The sequence below is a fragment of the Anser anser genome (assembly GCF_964211835.1).
Source record: "Anser anser genome assembly, chromosome: 7".
In the NCBI taxonomy this organism is placed as follows: Eukaryota; Metazoa; Chordata; class Aves; order Anseriformes; family Anatidae; genus Anser; species Anser anser.
Window position 1 is genome coordinate 11939735 of NC_139727.1, and position 20882 is coordinate 11960616.

Below are 20882 nucleotides of genomic sequence, written 5' to 3' on the forward strand. Positions count from 1 at the left end.
ATTTGTAGTTTCGTGCACACCAGAGCCTTAGGGGCAAATCCTACCAGTACAGATCCTGAAGCTCTGGCAGGAGCCAGGCAGCAAAATGCCCTGGGTGCGATCACCTGCATCCTGTCCCCGCGCACCCTGAGGCATCCTCCCTGTCCTGCCCACCCTCCTCGAGGGCCTGCAGGTGGGAACCTCCTGCACTCCCACCTCTGATCCCAGGTGGATCCCTCCTTGCATGGGGAGGAGGGAAATTTGGAAGCAAATGGGCAGAGAATGTCAAAAGCAAACTGTTTTTTATCTATGAAGGGCTTGATCCTCTTTGCACTGACATGTTCCTTGCAGTGCAAAAGAGGAACTGATGTGTGAATTAGAGCAATTTATGCTCATGTAAAGAACTTTATGATTCTGTAATTAGATGGGCATCTCCACTGAAAGTGCGTGTCAGCAGCTGAAATAGATTAGAAAACTGACATGTTTTGTTTATATTGCTCTCAATTCCTCTCTCTCTCTTTTAGATCCAGAGTACAGTTCAGACGAATGTCTCTCTAGATTTTGTCTCCATAAGAGGCTCTTACTACAACAGCATGCTATTAAGAGGGGCTTTGTGTTATTATTTTGAGGGTGTTTGTGTGCACTGAGATAATGCCACTCTATAAATGGAATGCATTTTGCTTTGTTTTTAAAATAGTTTTCTGCTTTTAATGAAATAGTTTTTAAATAGTTTCTTGCGTTAAAAAGAGCAAAATACAGCTGCTACTGGCATCTGATTAATGCTTGCTATTTCATGATAACTGTAATTAAATTCAGCTAATTCTCCACTGCAATATTTATGGAAAACAAGGACCAGGAGCTTTAGTTTAACATTTATGCTGGAGAGTATAAGGGCATAGGAAATAACTATAAAAACCTGCAGGGCACAGGCACGGGGTGACTTGTAGGGATCTTGGAGCTTCCCCTTTGTATCACACTGGGTGATGTGGAACCAGCACGTGCATGCCCTCCCTTATCACATCTCCTTTCTGCCTTGATTTCTTCTGCTGCAAGGGATGTGTCAGCAGAGAAAAGTTGGGGGCTGTGGTATGGAAAAGATTGCATCAAGCTCTGCCTTAGCATGCACTGCTGCTGAGGTATCCCTCCGACTGGGCAGCCGTCAAGGGGATTTACTGCCACCTTTGTCTGCCTTCAGTTTACGATTTAAGAGAAGAAGAGAGAAACATCGTTCCCCTAGAGGTTCCTCTTTGGTGACAGCTTCTGAAATACCTGAGCTCTGACAAGCGGATGCGGCAGCAGTTCGTGGATGTGTTAGTGGTTTAAGCAGTGCCACAGCTCTCCGCTCATCACATGTACATTAAGCGATGACAAGAGCGTCTCCAAAACTGTTTTTTCCCTATGTGGCTGTGCCTGTCCAAACTGATCATAGGAATCCCTGCATCCAGCTTTCCACATTGGTAGCTAAACCACCCTGTTTTATTGCTTCGTAGGCATCCATTCTGATAAAACCAAGTTTTTGCTTTGTATGTTCTGAAATTGTGGCGTGGTCTGACTAAAATGTTATCCAGAGTGTGTCCACCAGGATGCAGAAGAATATGTCATTCTGGTTGCACACCAGGTGAAGGTCTGATCATGCAGCAGGAGAGGTGCTAGGGCACACGGTGCTTGACTGTTTCCGTAAGTCGTGACAGGGGACGTGTCCTCCAAACAGGCAGTTGGAGGCACCTGTATAGCAGCTGGCTTCCAGCCACCAATTATTTCTTAGCATGGTTCAGGGGTTAAAGTGTAACTCCAGCCTTGGGACATCTTAGGTAAATTTCAGCCATACAGTATGTACCTGGGTACCAGTTACCCTGGTGTAATGTGGAGATTAAAGTAAATCTTAAAAATGTTTCACGGGGCTATTTCCTGATCCAGACAAAAACATCCTTCCTAGAGGAGAAAGAAAAAAAAAAAAAAAAAGAAAAAAAAAAAGCTAAATATTTTTGATAAGCCTGACAGTTTTAGAATAGAACATTTCAATTTTCAGTTTCAGTACTAGATGCTTTTTTTTTTTTCTATGCCCTACTTTCTTAGGCTTTTCTCGTAAAGTTATTGTGTGTGGCTAAGAGAGTAGAGCTTGCTTGTCTTCCTCGAGTTTATTTAGAGCTTTTCCTTGACTAATGCCTTTTGTCACAAGTGACAGTGAAAGACCTGTTTGGTAATGGAGATCAATGGAGATGAAGGTGACATTTCAGAGCAGTGTTTTAAAACTATTGCATTAGTATTTATCTGACCACGGCGCCTAGGAGCACTGGATCATAGTCTAAGAGCATGGTGACCCTGTAACTTCTGTCCCTGCAGTCTTCCTCTTAAAATGCACATTTCCCCTCTACGTCACTCTTCTCCCACCCAGTACTTTTCCTATTCACCTTTTTTCTTGCCTATACCAGAAGGCTCTTTGTCAGTCTGTGGCCTTACAAATTTCTTCTCAAAAGACCTCTCACACTGTCGGGGGGGCTAAGAGCCCGTTGGCTGAAGGGGGGCTTTGTCAAGAACCGATCGGTGCCTTGCTTCCCCTGGGTCACTGTGCTTGGCTTTCGCAGGGACAGAGCCTTTGCAGTGGGGAGCACCGAGGGCATGAAGGGCGTCACTTCCTTCTATTCCGCACCGAGAAAAGCGTAGTGCCGGCACTGAGCAAATCAAGGAAGTGTGATTTCATGCTCCAGCTGGCTCCAAAAATTGGAGTACACTGAAGATACTTGTGAAAAGTGCTAAAGTGATAGACAGCTAAGAACTTAAGGCCTCTTTTTGCTTGGAGAAAGATGTACAGCAGAAGCTAATTGTCATCCTCCATTATATATTGGAGCAGTCAGTTCTGAGTATATAGTACAGTTCATTTCCCAAACACATTTAGGATTTAATCTGTATCTTCCTTACCGAGGAAGCCAGGAAGGGTGGCAGCTTTCAACTCTGCAGTGATCTGAGACCACCATATACTCAAATAAGTTTCAAAACAGCTGTCAAATTAAAGCACTACCAATGTTGACTGGATTTGAGTAAATATTTACTGCCGTGCGTAGAATTACTCCTCTCTCTACACATAAGCTCTACCATCTGTGTCCAGAAGCACTGGCTTTCGGGGGCTGTTGACTTGACATCCTCTGCACTTAATTCCAGAATAAGAAGGTCAATTCAGATAGTGAATAATATAATTACATATAAAACATGATCTCAGTAACTTCTGTACACAAACAAAATGAAAACATATTAATAACCTACCACATATTCTCCCCAGTTGTCTTGCACGATGTCATGGCAATACATTTAGCACAGACCAAGCGAAAGAAAGACAGATTACTTTCCCAGAATTTGCTCAGCTAATGGAGAAAAATCCACCCTGATCTAAGCTAGCTCCAGCAGTTTCTCAGAAATAATGTCTCAAGCTCTCATGCCTTTAATAAAGTAAAACGTAATGCATTTCAATGGAAAACAAATTCTCCATTTTGGCATTTGTTGCAGCTGATAACTACAGTGCTGGTTTCAAGCGGAGCTAATTACATTTCTTCTAAACACTGTTGATTTCTTGATTGCTAATGTGGTATTTGAGAGTCAGTGATTCTTAAATGTCAGCTTAAGAATCCATCTTTACCAGTCTGAATCCCCTAAATGCAGGCTTTGTTTTACCAATATTCCCAGTAAAGAATTACTCTCCACTACTGCTTGTCTTGCAAGTAAGACAAATAACAATTTCCAAAGGCTGGATTTTTTTTCTGTACCACATTTAATTGGTGGGAGCATGGAGACATGGAAACATTTTCATTAATGTTTCATTATTAATCAGCGAAAGAGAGATGCAGCTCTTGAGGGAACCACTCAATGGTAAATTCCCTAAACAATTTACTGTAGCTTCCTTCAAAGAAGCAGTTCTTTGAAAAGATAGACAGCCCTATTAGTGCAAATGTTGCAACAGCACGATGACAATGAGCTTCCCTTTTAATGTGCTTTTTATGAAAGGGGAAAAAAATCCCAGTACCTGGATAACTCCAAAGTGCTTGGTAAACAAAGCAAATATTATTTTTTTCTGGTCTGTTTTGCAAATTTTTCAAAGGCTTTATGGGTGCAATTTTCATACAATTTTTGGTTGAAGAGTCCCATATGTTCTACCTTTCTATTTTTATTGTTTCCACTTATTCTTCTTTGTACTTATTATAATACTTTATCTGTTACTTGTTTTCAATTGTTGTGATATTGCGATGTAATAGTAATTAAGGCTGTGTTTAGATTTCAGCAGAGACATCTTTGGATGTCCTGCATTGAGCTTCTACCGCCATGCATCCCCTTCGGAGGAGGAGAGCCTCACTGTGACTACGTTCAGTGGTTCTTATTCCTGAGCTGGCTGTAAGCATTCAAATGATCAGCACACAAGGCCTCTTGAGCAGCTGTAGCAAGGACTGGGAGGTGCAGAACATCTGAACCTCATTTATGTGTGAAAAGGGGAGAGAGGGAATTATTTTGAAATGGGTCCTTGATGGCTAGCATGAAAAAAGATGTGAAAAGAAACCTGGATAAGTAAGTTGTTCTCCAGTCCTTGCTATTAATCTGCTTACAGGGAAGTCTGTAAGTGTTGCTCTTAGGACCAGTGCTCATAATATCTGGTAGCTCTTGCCAGCAGAACTCTCCAGTGAAAGTAACAACCATGGCAGCGCTCCAGCATCTGGCAAATATTACTGGGTGCTGAAGGCAGAAGAATCTACTCTTCAGGCTCACTCTATCTCCGTGCAGCTTCCTAAAACTTTTTGCTTGCCTCCTGGTTGAGCTAATTGTCTCAAGCACTGTTGTCCTCCTGGACTGCCTGGTGCTGAAGCTCCTCTTCCTGCGTTTCTCCGGTTGGGTGCTGTGTGACTGAATTTTGTTCTCCTTAAAAGATGTTCAAATGCTTGTAAGCTTTTTGGTCTTCCTGGGAGCATTCGTTCATAACAAGATACCATAGAATCATAAAATATCCTGAGTTGGAAGGGACCCATAAGGATCATCGAGTCCAACTCCTGGCACCACACAGGTCTACCCAAAAATTCAGACCATGTGACTAAGTGCACAGTCCAAACGCTTCTTAAACTCCAACGGGCTGGCTTGGTGCCATGACTACTTCCCTGGGTAGCCTGTTCCAGTGTGCGTCAACCCTCTCAGTGCAGAACCTCTTCCTGATGTCCAGCCTGAACCTCCCCTGTCACAGCTTGACACCATTCCCACGGGTCCTATCACTGGTGACTAAAGAGAATAGATCGGCGCCTGCCCCTCCACTGCCCCTCGTGAGGAAGCTGTAGACCGCGATGAGGTCCCCCCTCAGCCTCCTCTTCTCCAGGCTGAACAGGCCCAGTGACCTCAGCCGCTCCTCATACGTCTTACCCTCTAGGCCCTTCACCATCTTCGTCGCCCTCCTCTGTACACTCTCCAACAGTTTCATGTCCTTTTGTACTGTGGTGCCCAGAACTGCACACAGTACTCGAGGTGAGGCCGCACCAGCGCAGAGCAGAGGGACAATCACCTCCCTCGACCGACTAGCGATGCCGTGCTTGATGCACCCCAGGCTACGGTTGGCCCTCCTGGCTGCCAGGGCACACTGCTGGCTCATATTCAACTTGCTGTCAACCACAGCACCCCAGATCCCTCTCTGCGGGGCTGCACTCCAGCGTCTCGTATTTATAGCCAGGGTTGCCCCGTCCCAGGTGCAGGACCCGGCACTTGCTTTTGTTAAACTTCATGTGGTTGGTGATTGCCCAGCTCTCCGATCTGTCCAGATCTCTCTGCAAGGCCTTGAGGGTGGAAAGGCCTTGAGTGTGGCTTTGAGGGTGGAAAGGCCTTACAGAGAGATCTGGACAGATCGGAGAGCTGGGCAATCACATGAAGTTTAACAAGAGCAAGTGCGGGGTCCTGCACCTGGGATGGGGCAACCCTGGCTATATGTACAGACTGGGCGATGAGATGCTGGAGAGCAGCCCCACAGGGAGGGATCTGGGATAGATAGAAGATATGGTATGGGAAAAGTATCCCGTTTTCCTATTGCTGCTCGATCAAATAATATTTAGGCATGAAATTCCAACATCTGTAGACTTGTGAACCTTTTTAGCCCTAAGGATGAAAATACTTGGGAGTGGAAAAAATGAGGAATGCAATTAAATGGAAAATATAGCAAATTACATTCTCATACATTGTGGAAGAACGTTTTTCATTCAATTAAAAGAAAATAACATGTCTTTTTGCCTACTTTTTTCTCTCTACAGGATTTGTTTTCTCAGCAATGCAAATCACATCAGAGATATCCATAAGACTATTTACTGCTTTCAGCTCAAATTGGAAGGGCAGCAGGTAAGAACATGTATATTTATCTTCTTTTTAACTCTCATGAGAGAGTCACAGACCTGGGACCTATCATGACTGACATAGTCATAAGATAATTATATGGAACCCCCTTTTATTGAAACATCTTTGTTAAAATGTGCATGCTAAACAGAATTTTAATAGGCTATGACTCTAACTCCCTAAGCTTCAATTTGGTAGCAGAGAAACTTCAAGCGTTTTCAGCATTATTTTACGAACACTTTAAACAGATCCCGTTATAGGACAAGAGTTTTTGGAGATAGATGTTATTTTGCTTTGACCTCAAAGCAAATGTTTGGTAATATGCTTATTGTGATTTAAAGCATATGTATGGTTTCAAGCTATAATGTCGGTGAGTTCTCTAGTTTCAGCCTTCCTGTCCAGCCCGCTCTATGCCTTTCTGCCAGGTCACCAGGTTTTTCCTTTCGGTCTAGTGCCTCTACTATATTTTATTATTTTCTACTGGCTGGAGTAGGATCAAGCCTCTGCGTTGTTAGTTTGATGCCTTTCCTGACATAAACTCCCCTGGCTTACCTTTCTATCCATCTCCACACAGGAAGAGGAGATTCTCTTCCTCCTGGGCACTTCCTTCACTCAGTGCCAGGAAAGCCCCATAGATCAAATGCTGCGAATGCTTCGCTCGCAACAGAAGACATTTAAATCTTAACAGTGCCCAGAGCTTCTTGACATGTGTGAACTGAGCGTTTGTCACATGTGTTAGTTTGACAGCAAAGAGATGCTCTCTTCCCATGTGGAAGCCTAGACACAAGACTCTATTTCTATTCCTCTACAAAATCATGAAGCATTTCACGTTTCTTGATTACAGTGGTTATTTAAAAACAAACAAACAAACAAACAAAAGTGATTGTGAGGAATAATATTTTTTCTTTAACCTTAAATTTATCAGATTTTTTTCCTTAATTTAGTCTATAAGAGGAAAATTTCATCTTGAACTCAAGGAGTTCAGTCATACTATGAGCCCTGAATATACAATAATATAATAGAAAATATCAAACATCCCTAAATTTAGATATTGCTACTGTTTTTCTTGTAATACTGCACCCTAGGAATCCTCCACATGGCATAGATCTAGAGCTGCAGTTGATCATATGTTTATTAATGTTTATGCAGCAACATAAATATGTATTTTTTTATGCTACAAGTCAATAAGCACAACCTTCTCTCTGTTGTAAATCTGTCAAAAGTCCTCTGGAGACCTAGACTCATAAGGCTCCTAGTCTAAGGTGCTTGTAGTATGAGCTTCTTCATAAAAATAATTTGAGTGACTCACTCTCCTGAGGTCTGTGGAATTATTTGTATGTATGGAGGAGAATATTAGAATGGTTTCATACATTGGTAATTGATGTAGGTGTCTGTATGAAGCACTTTTATCTATTAACTTTCCTTTCTTCTTTGCCTTTTCTTATTCTTTCTTTCTTTCCTCCCCTAAAGGAATACGTAAAGCTTCCCAAGGCTATAAATCTAGTCTTTTTTCCTTCTCTTTCTTTGAAACAAATGCATGATGAAATGCTGCCTCTGCTGGTGTTTGGCAACCAGAGTTAACCCTCCCATGAGGGCATCCTCCTAGCCAAGATCCAAATTGATCTTTTGCATGCGTAAAATCTCAAACATCCCATAATATCTATTCATTTTTTGCGTATTAGATGTAAACAGCAACAGATGGAGATTGTAATAGCTACATCAAAATAGGGGAAAAGGTATAAAACATTTACACATGGCAAGAAGAGTCAAGGATCCTTGGAAATTGCATCTTGTGTGGAAGTTACAGTGTCGTAATTCTTTCTGTGTGACAGTCATGTTCCGTTATTTTGCTTTTCAGAACAACTGTTGAAATCTTTTGATGCATGTCATATAACAATTTTGTTCATATTTCTTTGACACTAGTTTTCTGGCCACATACTGTACATTTTTGAAACAAAGCTCTCAAACCTTGAAAAAGAATTTTCTTCTTTTACTTTTGATTCTGCTTGTGGGAAGGGAAGATTTATATGCATTGAACAAACATACATTGAAACAGCCATTAAATAAAATTCACAAAGAGGAATCGCTATTTAAAACCTGTAGGTATTACGTTTAATGGAGTAGCCAATATTCAAAGAAAATGAAGGAGCAAACAAAAGCAAACACTTTCAGGTGGAATGTACTTCTAAATAATAACTTTGACGCAAAGAACATTTTCTGAATCATCTCTTTTCATACACAGATGAGGCAGTGGTACAAACCTTCAGGTTAAAACTGCCTCTCGCTCTCTGAGTATTACAGAAACCAATTAGAAATATTAAAACTATTTAAAAATATTAAATATCGTGAGACAGTGGCGATCAAGACAGTCATAGCCACGAAAAATCTAACACCGCCTTCTTATTACTAAGATTTTCTTTAAAACTGTATGGATTTTCTGTAGTTGCCCTGTTTTCTCCATGGCCAAGCAGGCGATGAGGAGTGTAAAGGCAGACCTGATGCTTGCCTCGGGGAGGCTGGGCTCAGGGTGCCCAGAGCAGAGGGGGCTGCACATCAGGGGCTTTTGTCCAACAAAGCCTCAGAGCCTTTGTCCATCTTGCTCTAGATGCTTATCTGTGGTTTTCCCTTACTAATTCACCAGGAGAAAAATCAGTCATGCCTAAGTAATGTACTCTAGTGAAGTTTTCATTGAAAACCATGAGGAATATGTGAAATGAGTATGGAAGATATGCGTGTCCAAGCTGCTTATTCCCTGGATGTCTCTGCTGGGCTCAGGCTGTCCACCTTTCAGCAGATGTTTTCCTCTGCATGCTCATACAGTGTAAAATTAACCAGGACTTTGGTCTAAAGTACCTCTATTAGTAGATCATTTAAATGGTTAGCCTAACATACTCAATTTGGCATTTGTGTTTTCCTAAGAGCATGGGTTGTGTCAATTTGTTTCATCCTGTACCCAGCTGTCTGTAATTTTGCTATCAATATCTATGTTTTTATGGTAACTTAGATAGGTATTACTAAATTATGGTGATTTTATAAAATCAAAAAAAAAAAAAGCCATTAACCTCAGCCAGTCAAAAATAATCCTAATAATTTCCAGTCAAATTGCTTCAAGATGAATTTGCAGTAAAATTCACAAAAAAATTAACCATTTCACTGCAGAGTAAATCAAGTATTTAATTCTCTTCTTCATCCACTGCTGTAGCAGCATGTCACCACAGAGCTGACAACAGTCAGTGGATGATGATACTGGTATGTTCTGGTCTGAGGTCCATCTTGAGGACAACGTGTTTTTTTTTTTGTTTTGTTTTGTTTTTTAATACCAGCAGCTATCTGCATAGATGCAGAGCCACAGTCTCACTGTGAAGCATCCTGGCTTGGCTCTGGACATAGGAATGGCTTCTCCAAAGACCTCAAGGATAAATGAGATATGATTTTTTTTTTTTGTTTTACCTGCCTTAATGGACAAACGTATTTCTACACCTTGCATCATTTCTGTTCTGAAAAATACATGACTTAAATTGACCAAACTATACCTGTCCTGCTCAAGACTCTACTAAAGCTGTTGGATTAGGAAACTGAATTGGTACAAACAATTTTCTTATGGATATTTCTATTAATAGCTTTGCATTTTTATTAAACTGGGATACATCTTAAAGCCTCAGAAGCATTGATGAGCCGAAAAGCTGAAGGAGAATTTGTTTGTTGTCAATTTCTGTGTTGTAGTGCTTTTCTAGGGGCTTGCTTCATTCTCTGGGTGAACTCTGGCTGATTAATCCTGGATCACGGGAGCTGCACAGGACGATGGCTGGTTCCCAGTGATGCCTGTCAGAACTTCTGAATGATTGAGTCCCCCACAAATTTGGAGAGTTTTATTTCTTTAAGGCTCTCTTGGGGCTTAACATTTCTTAGGATAATTGCAGCTTATATTCATAACAGAGCAATTGTCACTTCAAGCCCCCAAATCCCTGGGTGATAGCTCAGTGCATCAAGTGACCTTCATCTCTGGATGACAAATGTGGAGTAATTAGCCTGAAGAGTGGTATGTCTGAAAAATGTTCCAAATGCTCCAAATTCCCAACCTGGTCAGCTAGAGACTCTTTTTACAAAGAGCCCACTCCCAGGTAGTTCAGAATTTATGTCTGTGAAAAGCTCTCAGATTGAGGTCTCAACGTTAGCGTGGATTCCTTGCATCCTTCCCCCATCTCACTGTGTGCTCTCTTCTTCTTGCCCCGGGCACTCCTGCAGAAGCAACCTCTCCAATATGGAGAGGGTAAAAGGCTGAGATTTCAGCTAGCTATTCCTGATGTCTTCAGCTTTTTTTTTATTTTTTTTTCCCCCATTCTGTTCCTAGCAACAAGGAGCTCAGCCCTGAGTCTTACCAGGACTTTCTACATCTCCAGCATCACTAAAGAAGCATAGGAGGGGGGAAAATACCTGGCAAAAAAAATGCATTTGGGAAGGGAAAAAAAGAATTGCCAGCATGAAAATAAATATATGAGGAGATAGACGAATCATAGAATCATTTAGGTTGGAAAAGACCTATAAGATCATCAAATCCATGAGAGGTTAAAAACAGACATAGAAAATAAAGAAAAAGAGAAAAGGGAATAAGCAGGCAAAAGGAGAAACATCATCACATGCTGGGGTGATTTTTATTCCACTAAGGTACTTCAACAGAGAAAAAAATATTGGAGGTACTGACTCAGGTCTCTGTCCTCCCCTAAAGCTGCTTATGTCATGGGTTATCAATGCCAAGATTGTTTCTTATAGTCTCTTCTAGCAAGAGTATGTTTTTCTTTTGTCTGTATTATACCCACATCTCACGTCTTCTATTATTATCCTTGTGTTGTGTACTGTTTAGCTGAAAATGCTGCTATGTTTTCCTTATGAATGTGGGTTTTGTCCCCTTCTGATTCCTATTAAATACACCAAAGTGTAACTACTATTACTAATGTGGAGAAATAAGGCACTAAGTTAACTATTAACAGTAAAGCAGAAAAAGCTATCTGAGAGTTGTGCATGCAGAATGGACGTACAACGCCTCTACAACCTCTACAACACCACTCTAGGATGGGACCTACAAGGAATAAAGCATAGTTTCAGGGCATTTAAGTAGACAAGGACAGCACAGCCCTTTCAAGGCACAATGTTATCCATTGAAAGTATACCAACCTGGCGGTTAAATACATCCTCTCTTTTAGTGAACAGAGCTAAAATTCTGAAAGAAAAAAAAAATAAAACTGAAACAAAAACACAACAACAACACACACTGAAACCCTTCTCTTTTCACAGCCTATAAATCATGTGCAATATCTCTGTATTATATAGCTTCCATCATGCCCACAATCATGTTACTGGAGCCTAGGCTCAGTGTAATCATTATCCACTATCTGTCTTATCTTTCACTGTGCTGGAAAACACCCGCACACTTAAATTCAGAAATGATTTTATCCATAGAGAAATGAGTAGCTATTAGAAATGTCACCGTTCCCCGCCATTCCTCTTGCGTTTTACCTACACTGGTCTGTCTTTTCTGGGGGGTATAAAATATTTGTTTTCCTTATGGCAGATATGAGTCAAAAATAAATCTAAATGTGCTTCATTGGTGCAGCTGGGAAAACCCTGGCACTCAGGGTGGGCTGCACATACTCGACAAGGTCACCTTTCATTTCTGCCCACCGCTGATGCATTTTCAAGACGCGGTATCACGGCGGTGGAGCCGGCGCCCTTGCCTGCTGGCTGCCATGTCCGGCTGCAGAGTGCTCTCCCATGCCAGCCAGGGGCTGCAGGCTCCTGCAAGATTGTCCCTTGCCTGCTTGAGTCCTGGCAGCTGGCTGTGTAGGGGTCTGCCTGCCCATCCAGCAGTGCAGTCCCACATCTTTCTTCCACAGAGTTTATCTTCCTCTTGGCCTGATTTCCAGACCACTGATTTCACTCAGTCTGCATGGTGGCCTTACGCTCAGTTTCCAGTTTTCTTGCTGCTTTTTCTCCAGAGGCAGTGCCATCTTTTTGAAATCTGGTTTGGGGGGGAATACATTTCCACTTTGGCATCGGTTAATTCATCCTTAATCCGCTTGTTGGCTACTACAAGTTCCTGGTTTTACACAAAGAGTATGTGCACTTTATTCCTCACAGATTTACATGCATTTTGAAGTTCACATAGCAAAATGAGGACAGACTCTGTCCACTTTCTGCCTAGCACAGGTGCCACAGGAGCTGCCAGTGGCCCAGTGGATGCGCCATGCGCCTGGTACAGCTGGGGAAAGTGCTGGGGCCTGGCCCCTTGTGGTAGCTGGCAGCAGGATCTGGCTTGGCAGAAGTGCACAGCAGCAGAAAGGGGCAGCGTGGCGCTATTTCTCACTGAAGCCAGGACCAGGCTCATTTATTACCTGCCTTAAGTGCTGTTGGTTTTGCTTTTGCTATCGTTTTCAGGCTCCCTGCCTGACTGCAGGCTTCCCGTTGCTCCAAGCCCCAAGCAAACCTCCAGGCACGCGTGTGTAAAGTAAAGAGGTAGGGTTGGGAAGAAGTGCTGTTAACACCTGAGTTAGAAATACAAGGTGAAGGAAAGTAAATCTGTTGTTTAAGGTATTATCTGGCTCTCAGTTTTACCTGAGGTGATATATGAAGTCTAGGGCAGAGAAGGGAGATGAACCTTAACCTTCCATTCAAGTGCATTTAACCATAAAACTGTCATTTGTCATAGCATGCATGATGAATGCACAAATACAACCACTTTCCACACTGCTCCTCGTGGAGGATTTTACAGTTATGACACTGTACAGGGATCAACCAGCTTGATTTAGTTCCCTGCATCTGCTGTACAGCCTCCTCAGCACCGTGAGGAACCCGCCCCTGAGGCTGACATGCCTCTTCTGAGGCACCATAAAAACGCATAGATCTGTGTTTGGAAAGCTCCATGATGGGAGGATGCCAGGGCCAGGGAGATAGATAAAGACTTTTAAAGTGCTTTCTGAAAGCTGCTCCTGGGAAGTATTTCTTTGCAGTATTTGAAATCTCTCTTAAGAAGTTACACAATCAACACCGGCTGTAGAAATTGAAGCACATGCAATATTAAAACAAAACAACACTAACAACCAAACCACACCACAGCAACAGTTGTCTAAAGAGGGAGCTGGGCCTGTAAGCTCTGTGTGTCTCAGACAGCTCATACCGAACGTCCCAAAACACTTTGAGCCTCAAGGGACCAGTGCACTTCAGTGAATAATCATGTCACACTGTTCCTGTAACCTACATCCTCCTTGCCTTTACCCCGGTGCTAGCGTGAGGATCTGAGCTTCCTGGAGCCTATTAAAAGAAATTTCTGTTAACTTCCACGGGCTGGTACCTGAATTCCTGATGCAGATCCTTGCTTGTCTGACATGTCCACTGTTTAGATGGAGGGTGCTCCGCAGTGGGCTCCTTCCAGCTTCCTGCCCATCCCCTGCAGCTGGACCTGTGCAGCATCCCTCCTTGCAGCTTGCACTGAGATAAGGAGGGAGCCTCATCACCCATCGTGTGCCCGGGCCAGCTGGCCTCCAGGGCTGGGGCATGGGGAAGGTGGCTGAGGCCTCACCTGAATGCTGAGGAGCTCTGCCAGAAGCAAGCAGCTGCAAATGAGTCAGGTCTTGAGTCGACAACCCTGCAAGGGTTTGCTTTAACCGACAGATGTAGGCACAGTTACCCCTGGCGTGATTGCTGTCCCTATGGTTGAGAGGGAGCACTGTATGCATCACAAATACTTTTACACCACCAAAATAAAGGATGGTAGTCCACCTTTTATTTCTTTTTCTTTTTTTTTTTTTCCTTCTGAAAAGCTTTCCTAGGAATCAAGGACTACTGGTGGAAGTATTTAAACCTTCCAAGCAACCATAATTAAACAAACAAATATCCAGTATACTCTTCAGGTGCAACTGGTACCCCTTGGGCATTTTGGCTTTACTTGCCTTGGTCCACTTAGCTCTAGTGACCTATTTCTTATACATTCAATGTCCTTGTCTTTCAGATGTGACAGTTTAATATCTTACCATTTCATATTGTTTGGTATTCAATGCTTTTCATATTATTCTATTGTAACTTCCAAAAAGGCAAATTACTCAGTACTTTAAATGAAATACCTTCCATCCAATGCGACCTTGGGCTGAAATCAAGGGTTTGTAATCTATCCTCACCTTTATTAAAAAACATAAGGCATCAGCCTTCACGTAGCTCAAATACATTTCCTTACATGGTGACATACCATGCCTGATACCTTTGAATTCCTCAGTATGAATTCCTATTCAGTTCACTCAGTGTATTGAATATTATTTAATTTTCTACATGCTGTGTGATTGAACGCTCTGATCATGGAAACAGAATAGTCACACAGCCTTGCACTGCTTTCCTTTTCTGTCTCTCGTTTTGTTTTCCCTTCCCACGTCTGACGATTAAGCACTTGCTCTCTCCCTTCTTGTGACCAAGGAGTATTTTGTACTTCTTTAGCCCCATCCTCAGTACCAGGATTGCACAGCCCTGACTTGGCAAAAGCTCAGCAATTGTCTCATCCTTTGTAGCAGCCACCTCCCTCCTAGCTCTATCTATGTATACGCATGCTTACTCATATATATGTATACATAGAAAGGTAGAAAAATTGATAGCTTTTAACCTATCTGAGATTTCTAGTTTGGGCTGACCCCAGGGACCTCTGTGGCTATAGCACAAGGGCTCTCATGTCACCGCTTTTTCTGGGGTCTCAGGGGCACCCATGACGTGGTGGCATCCATGTCTTGCCTCTTGGTGCTCAGGAATATATGACTTCTTGTACATGGTAGCATATAAGTTTTGGACATGAAGTTCATAGGGTTAGAAATCTGGGACACCTGTACCCTAGGTACCCGGAATGGATCTCCGAGAACTAGTGGCTTTATGTACTTAGGGTAGAAGCCAGTATTCAGGCTAACAAGGGAAAATGTGTTTTCTGTTCAAGCACAAAGCTCCTATTTCTCAAACAAATTCAAGCACCAGCTTCTCTGCAGAAAATGTCCAGCTATGTACATCTCTTTCTAAGACAATATCCATGCCTGGTGGTATTGGTTCTAGCAGTTACAGCTGGCCTAAAGGAGCATGGAAAATGGGCAATTTATAGGGTATCAACACCAGTGTCTTGTTTAGGCACTGTCATGAGAAAGTTGCTCTATATGACACATAGACAAAATTTCTGCATTCTCTGTCACTTATTGTACAGATTAAAGGAAAGATAACCTGTCCAATCATCATTATATGCTCAGAAGCACAGATGGAAAAATCTATGTGTATCAGTTCAGTAAGTCTCAAGAAAACCTGCAGAGGAAACAAATGACCCACAGTGAAAATGTATAATACTTTACAAAATTGGTACCTGGGAGCCATGTGGCTAAACTAGCAGTAAAAATGACCCATTCTTTTCAACAGGAAATTAGTTCTCCCCTGAAGTATAGAAAAGAAATTTTTAGTCTGTTTTACCACCTGCTCCTCATCCCTGTGATCTGTGTATTCACTTTTGATTTATGAGGGAAAGCAGGGTTCGGGGGGGAGGGAGGGAATCGGGTGAATTTTAAATGACATGTATCAAGATCATAATGATTTGTTTTTTTCTTCCAGGCTATTTTTTTAAAAATCCTATCTTTATACAATAGCTAAATCGTAATTGCTTGCAAAGCTAGAGATTTTTCTGTTACATCTCATCCAATGTTTTATCAGTGCTCCTCTGTCAAGAAATTATTTTGCTAAATAGTACAAATGAGCTATTGGATATGCAGTGAGGTTAACTCATACATAATGTGACTCCAGGTCATATCAGCTGTTACCTTTGTTCTTATTTATATTAATAGCCTGTATGTATGTCTACATATGTGCATGTGGGTGTATTTAATGCTCCCAGAAAATGTCAGTTTGACTCCCCTGTCATCAGACACACTGTGCAGCAGTGGGGTGATTTTGCTGTTGCTCTTCAATATGTGAAACAGAGCAACCGAAAGATATGCTAGACATGTTATAAGGCCATTCTAAAAATAGATATAAATATTTTTGTCAAACTAAATAAACACCATCAGTATAAAGGATGGATTTTCTCACCCTCATGGAAAACCATGAGACTAGATGTATAATTTACCCTCAAAACTTCTGTCAAATGTCTAAATAGCTCACAGAATGTGGCTTCTGTTAGCCTGAAGAAAGACAGTATCATGATAAAAGACAAAAAAAAAGTTGCTTGTTAATAATCCTTACCTGAATTGCTAGCTTATCTTTAACTCTAGTAAAATTTTGCTCACTTTTCAACTTGTGAAAAAAAGCCATCTTTCCAGGCACCTCCGTGCCTCTAGCTCCGGTGAGGTTATCTGACTAAACTGCTGGTCTCCTGGCATGCCCAAAATGAATTTCCTGATTTTTGATGGCATCTTCAAGGTGATTCCTGTAGTCTCCATGGTCATTCACTTTCTGGTGGCACTTTCTAATACACCATGGCAACCATACATTATGCTGCCAAGCTTGAATTAATTTGTAACCAAGCTACAGAGTGGCTCAAAAGATAAAGCACAAAAACAAAACCTGAACTGTGAAGGAAATTGCATGAATAGAATGCCACAAACAAAACATTGTGTTGACAATTAGCTATACAATTAAATCCATGTAAATCAATTAATTGCATGCTTGAGTCACTGAGGAGCAAGCAGATCATAGTCGAGTTGGAAGTGCCTACCAGCAGACCAAGTAAAGTACACTGTACTATATTTTATACTACAGTGTACCAGAGTATACTAGAGGAGCCCGTACTGAAGAATAAGGGTCAAAGGAATCAAAGCGCTGCAAGTAGTGTCCAATTTCAGTTTCTATTTCCTGTCAAAGGCATCTATATTTTCGTACATCTTACCTTCTCCATGCTGGAAAATAAGCAAGGAGTTACGCGTACTGTGAGCGTATTTTCCTCTTATAGATGAAGAATTGGTTGTTAAGCTTTCAAAGAGAGACCTTAGTCTTTCTGAATTCCATTATCTACTATTGCCAGTTGAGAAGAATAAAAATTGAGATAGTAAAATCCAACAGAAATCGATTGAAATGGATGTTTCTAAGGGTGCAATTAAGTTATTTGAAGTCAAATTATACAACTGATATTTTTTAGAGAATCTGGGAAATTTGGATATAATCAATATCAGGATCAAATGTTCTTTGGAGTGAAAATTCAGTACAGCTTCTTTACATAAAACTTTGAGGGAAAAAAAAAGTTTCACAGGTAATTCTGCTGAAATATTTTCTTTTCTCTGTAATTTTTTTCTTTCTTTCCTGTTTGTTACTATTTTTTTTGTTCCATCCTTTTGATTAGAAGTTTTTCTTTGCAATTTTCAACTCCAATTATACGGGAGGAGTAAATAATATTCTTTAGGACTTGTGAATACAAATGTCCAATGAATTGGAAGAACAGAGCCTATATAAAGACTTAGTTTTAAATGTGGTATCCCTGCAGCAGTAGTATAAGAGCAATATGTGTTTTTCCAACTATTTATTTTTCTCACAGTAATGCTGCTTTTTGTGTTTCTTATTAAAAACTTCCCGATGACTAAAAATTGCTCTCCTAGTCAAGGTGTCATGAAACCAAGAAAGCAGGAATTAAGTACTGCCCTGAAGATGTTTCTGTAGGTACTAACAATACACCAGTTCTCTGGCTTATTTTGTGACAAAAGTTTGCTTGTGGAGCTTCTCATTGGAAGTTCTAATGTTACTCCAAACTAAATGTTGACTTTGTTTGAAACTGTAAAGTGTTCTATTTTTAAGAGCTGCTGTTTTGACTTTTCATCCTTCTATATCAAGAGAATGTCAACTGTATGACAGAAATGCAAGTCCAGGGTGGAGGAACAGATAAAATTTATAAAGATTACTTTTCTGGAGAATATTGCCTTTTGTGCCACTCTGCTGTCTTGTCAGAATTTCGATGCAGACAAAGCATTTAAGAGTCTCCCTTTGCTAATAATTATATCACAGACTTTTCTCTTTAAAACAATAACAGCACAGTGTGTGGCATTAACAGCCCTAAAATCATCCAAGCCTGAAAATCTATCTTGGAACAATTTTAGAATTCTATCTTTGACGCTTTAAATAAATAATGCCAGTCTTCTCTTTTCACATTTTAATATATGTGAGGCCTAAATATAGATGCTATTCTTTCGGGCTCCATAAAATAAATGTACAGTATTTTCCATATATATCTTAAGGCAAAATTATTATGGAGACTGACCTTTGCGCTGTTTCTTATATACATCTGAGTCTGAAATTATTGTTCTTTAATTACTGTAGACAGAGGTACTTTACTTGAAAAATGGATAAATACCAGAATGTTAAATTGAGTTCAGCAAGAATAAATCCATTTAGTCTGTTTGTTTAGACAGTTATAAATCTGGATGAATTCTTGGGGTAGTTAGGGGGTTTATCAAGGTGTGATTTGTTATCCAAGAAGTGTGGATTTTGTTCCTTAAATTCTGTGTTACCGTATTTGATCAGAGAAATAAGCTATTACATCTACCTGAGAGCTAAGTATGGAGAAGCTTCAGGATTAATAAAACATACCTACCTATTTCATGGGTTTGTAATTTCTGCATATAGTCTGTGAGAAAAATTGAGTTTATACAATAAAACAGAGCACTTTGGATTTTCAGCATTACAGCACAGGACTCTTTTGTTGTCTTTTCATGAGCAGCTGGGTTTAGTCTTGGCACAGACCTGGTTCTCGGCTCACAAAGACCTTGTCCTGGAGGGGCTGGCTCCACACTGCGGTTTGCATAGAAGCTTGGTCCCACACACACTACACTTCTGGGTTTCTGCTTTCCCAGAGGGTCTGGTGAGCATGTTTCCTGTGTGCTACTTCTTGGCAATAGAGAGCCGCTGCCCTCTGTTTGGCTTAGAGCTTCTCTCTCAGGCAAACAACCCAAACCAGCTTCCTCTGCAAAACACGGGAGCTGGATAAGTAACACCGGAGGCCCATAGATCCATTTCAGGACCTGAATCAAATCTATTTCTTTTTTTTTTATTGATCTGTATTGAGTATAGTTATCTTTAAAAGTCAGGTCCCCATTTTTGGAAATAATACCTCATCCTTCATAGCTTTTCCATCTTTGCTTCTTCTTTATCGCTATTTATCTTTATCAGCTTCTATGGCATTATAGCCAGAACAGTGCACCACTGAGGAACACATCCAGCATGTGATGAGGGAGTAAATCTGATCATGCAGGGATGAATAAATGTAGGAATTTACAGAATGATATATTCACTCTCAGCACTTCTCAGTTTTAATGTAATATTTTTTTCAGATATCCTTTTTAATCTTTATTTTAGCCTTAGAAACAGTGTTTTTACTAATAAGGTGAATGTAAGCTTTTTTATTTTGTGTTACAATGTACAATATCTGTACCATACCAGCACAGTGCTGTTTCATTGTTTTTTTTTAATACAGGTCATATTGAATATTGAAATATTTACTATAACGAGATAAAAAAGACCACATACAGAATGCGTTACAATTGTGCAAACAAGATATTTGTGTGTTCTGCACTGTTCCCATTAACATTATACAGTGCTTTAAGTGGTAATGAGCGCATCCTGGAATTTCTAACTATGAGACTTTCATAAAACTATAGGTGAATAATGAATATTAAAAGAAACAAACAAAAAAACAAACAAAAAACAACTGAGAGACACTTTTATGTTGCACCTGAAGTCTTCTAAAGGGGGCGGTTACTTTATTATTGGGTATGCTATTTGCCTCTCACCGTTTGTCCAGTGGCCTATTTTCTTCTTCTCAAAAGAAAGAAAAGTACCTTCTTCACAATGTGAAGAAAAGACTGGTAGGGAATCACGAATGTGTAATTGGAAAAGAGAGAAAAGACTCCGTATTTTGCATAGAATGGGCAGCTATTCTCAGATACGTCTTCTTGAATAAAAGAAATAATACAGTCAGATGAATGCGAGGATGGCATTCACTGCTCCCTGCATGTGCTTTCATTAGGGACTAACTTCAGTTTCACACTACATACCTGTGCAAGAGATAAATAATAACCCCTTACATCTTTGTGCAGACTGCTTGAGTTAGGGTTCTTTGAAGTGAGTGTGCCATCTAAGTGCCGTGCACGTGCAGGAGTCCCACAGAAGACTCAGGAGAGTTTTTTCCTCAGGAGATTTTTATTTATTTATTTATTTATTTTAGTAGAGTGACATTTTCCTCAATCTGTTTGGATCTTGCATTACTCATGAGCACTGTCTGCAGCCAAATGGGAAGTATGGCCACGTTCACCCTTTTATCCAGACTGCTTATTGAACATATCTGCACTGAGCACGATAACGTCAGGATAAAGAAACACAGTTTAGCAGAAAAATATGCATGATAATTTAAAAAAGAAATCCAGAATAGTCAAACAGAATTGGAATTAAATTTTAGAGTATCTGGAAATTAGATGCATGATGTTTTGCTATTAATAGATCTATCAGACTTTCAAACATTCATATTAGGCACCAGCACTAATTGATAGCTGCATGCTGAAAGGGGAAGGATTTATTGCAGC

At 40.8% G+C, this 20882-nt stretch overlaps 1 long non-coding RNA gene across 1 annotated transcript in view; it reads left to right on the plus strand.

The window, feature by feature from the left end:
* The window catches only part of LOC310902581, an 87164-nt gene that overhangs the window by 37686 nt on the left and 28596 nt on the right, over window positions 1-20882 (plus strand). The window contains exon 3 of the long non-coding RNA XR_014586811.1: window positions 6243-6327. This is a non-coding gene — a long non-coding RNA (uncharacterized lncRNA). The remainder of the gene's footprint in view (window positions 1-6242; window positions 6328-20882) is intronic.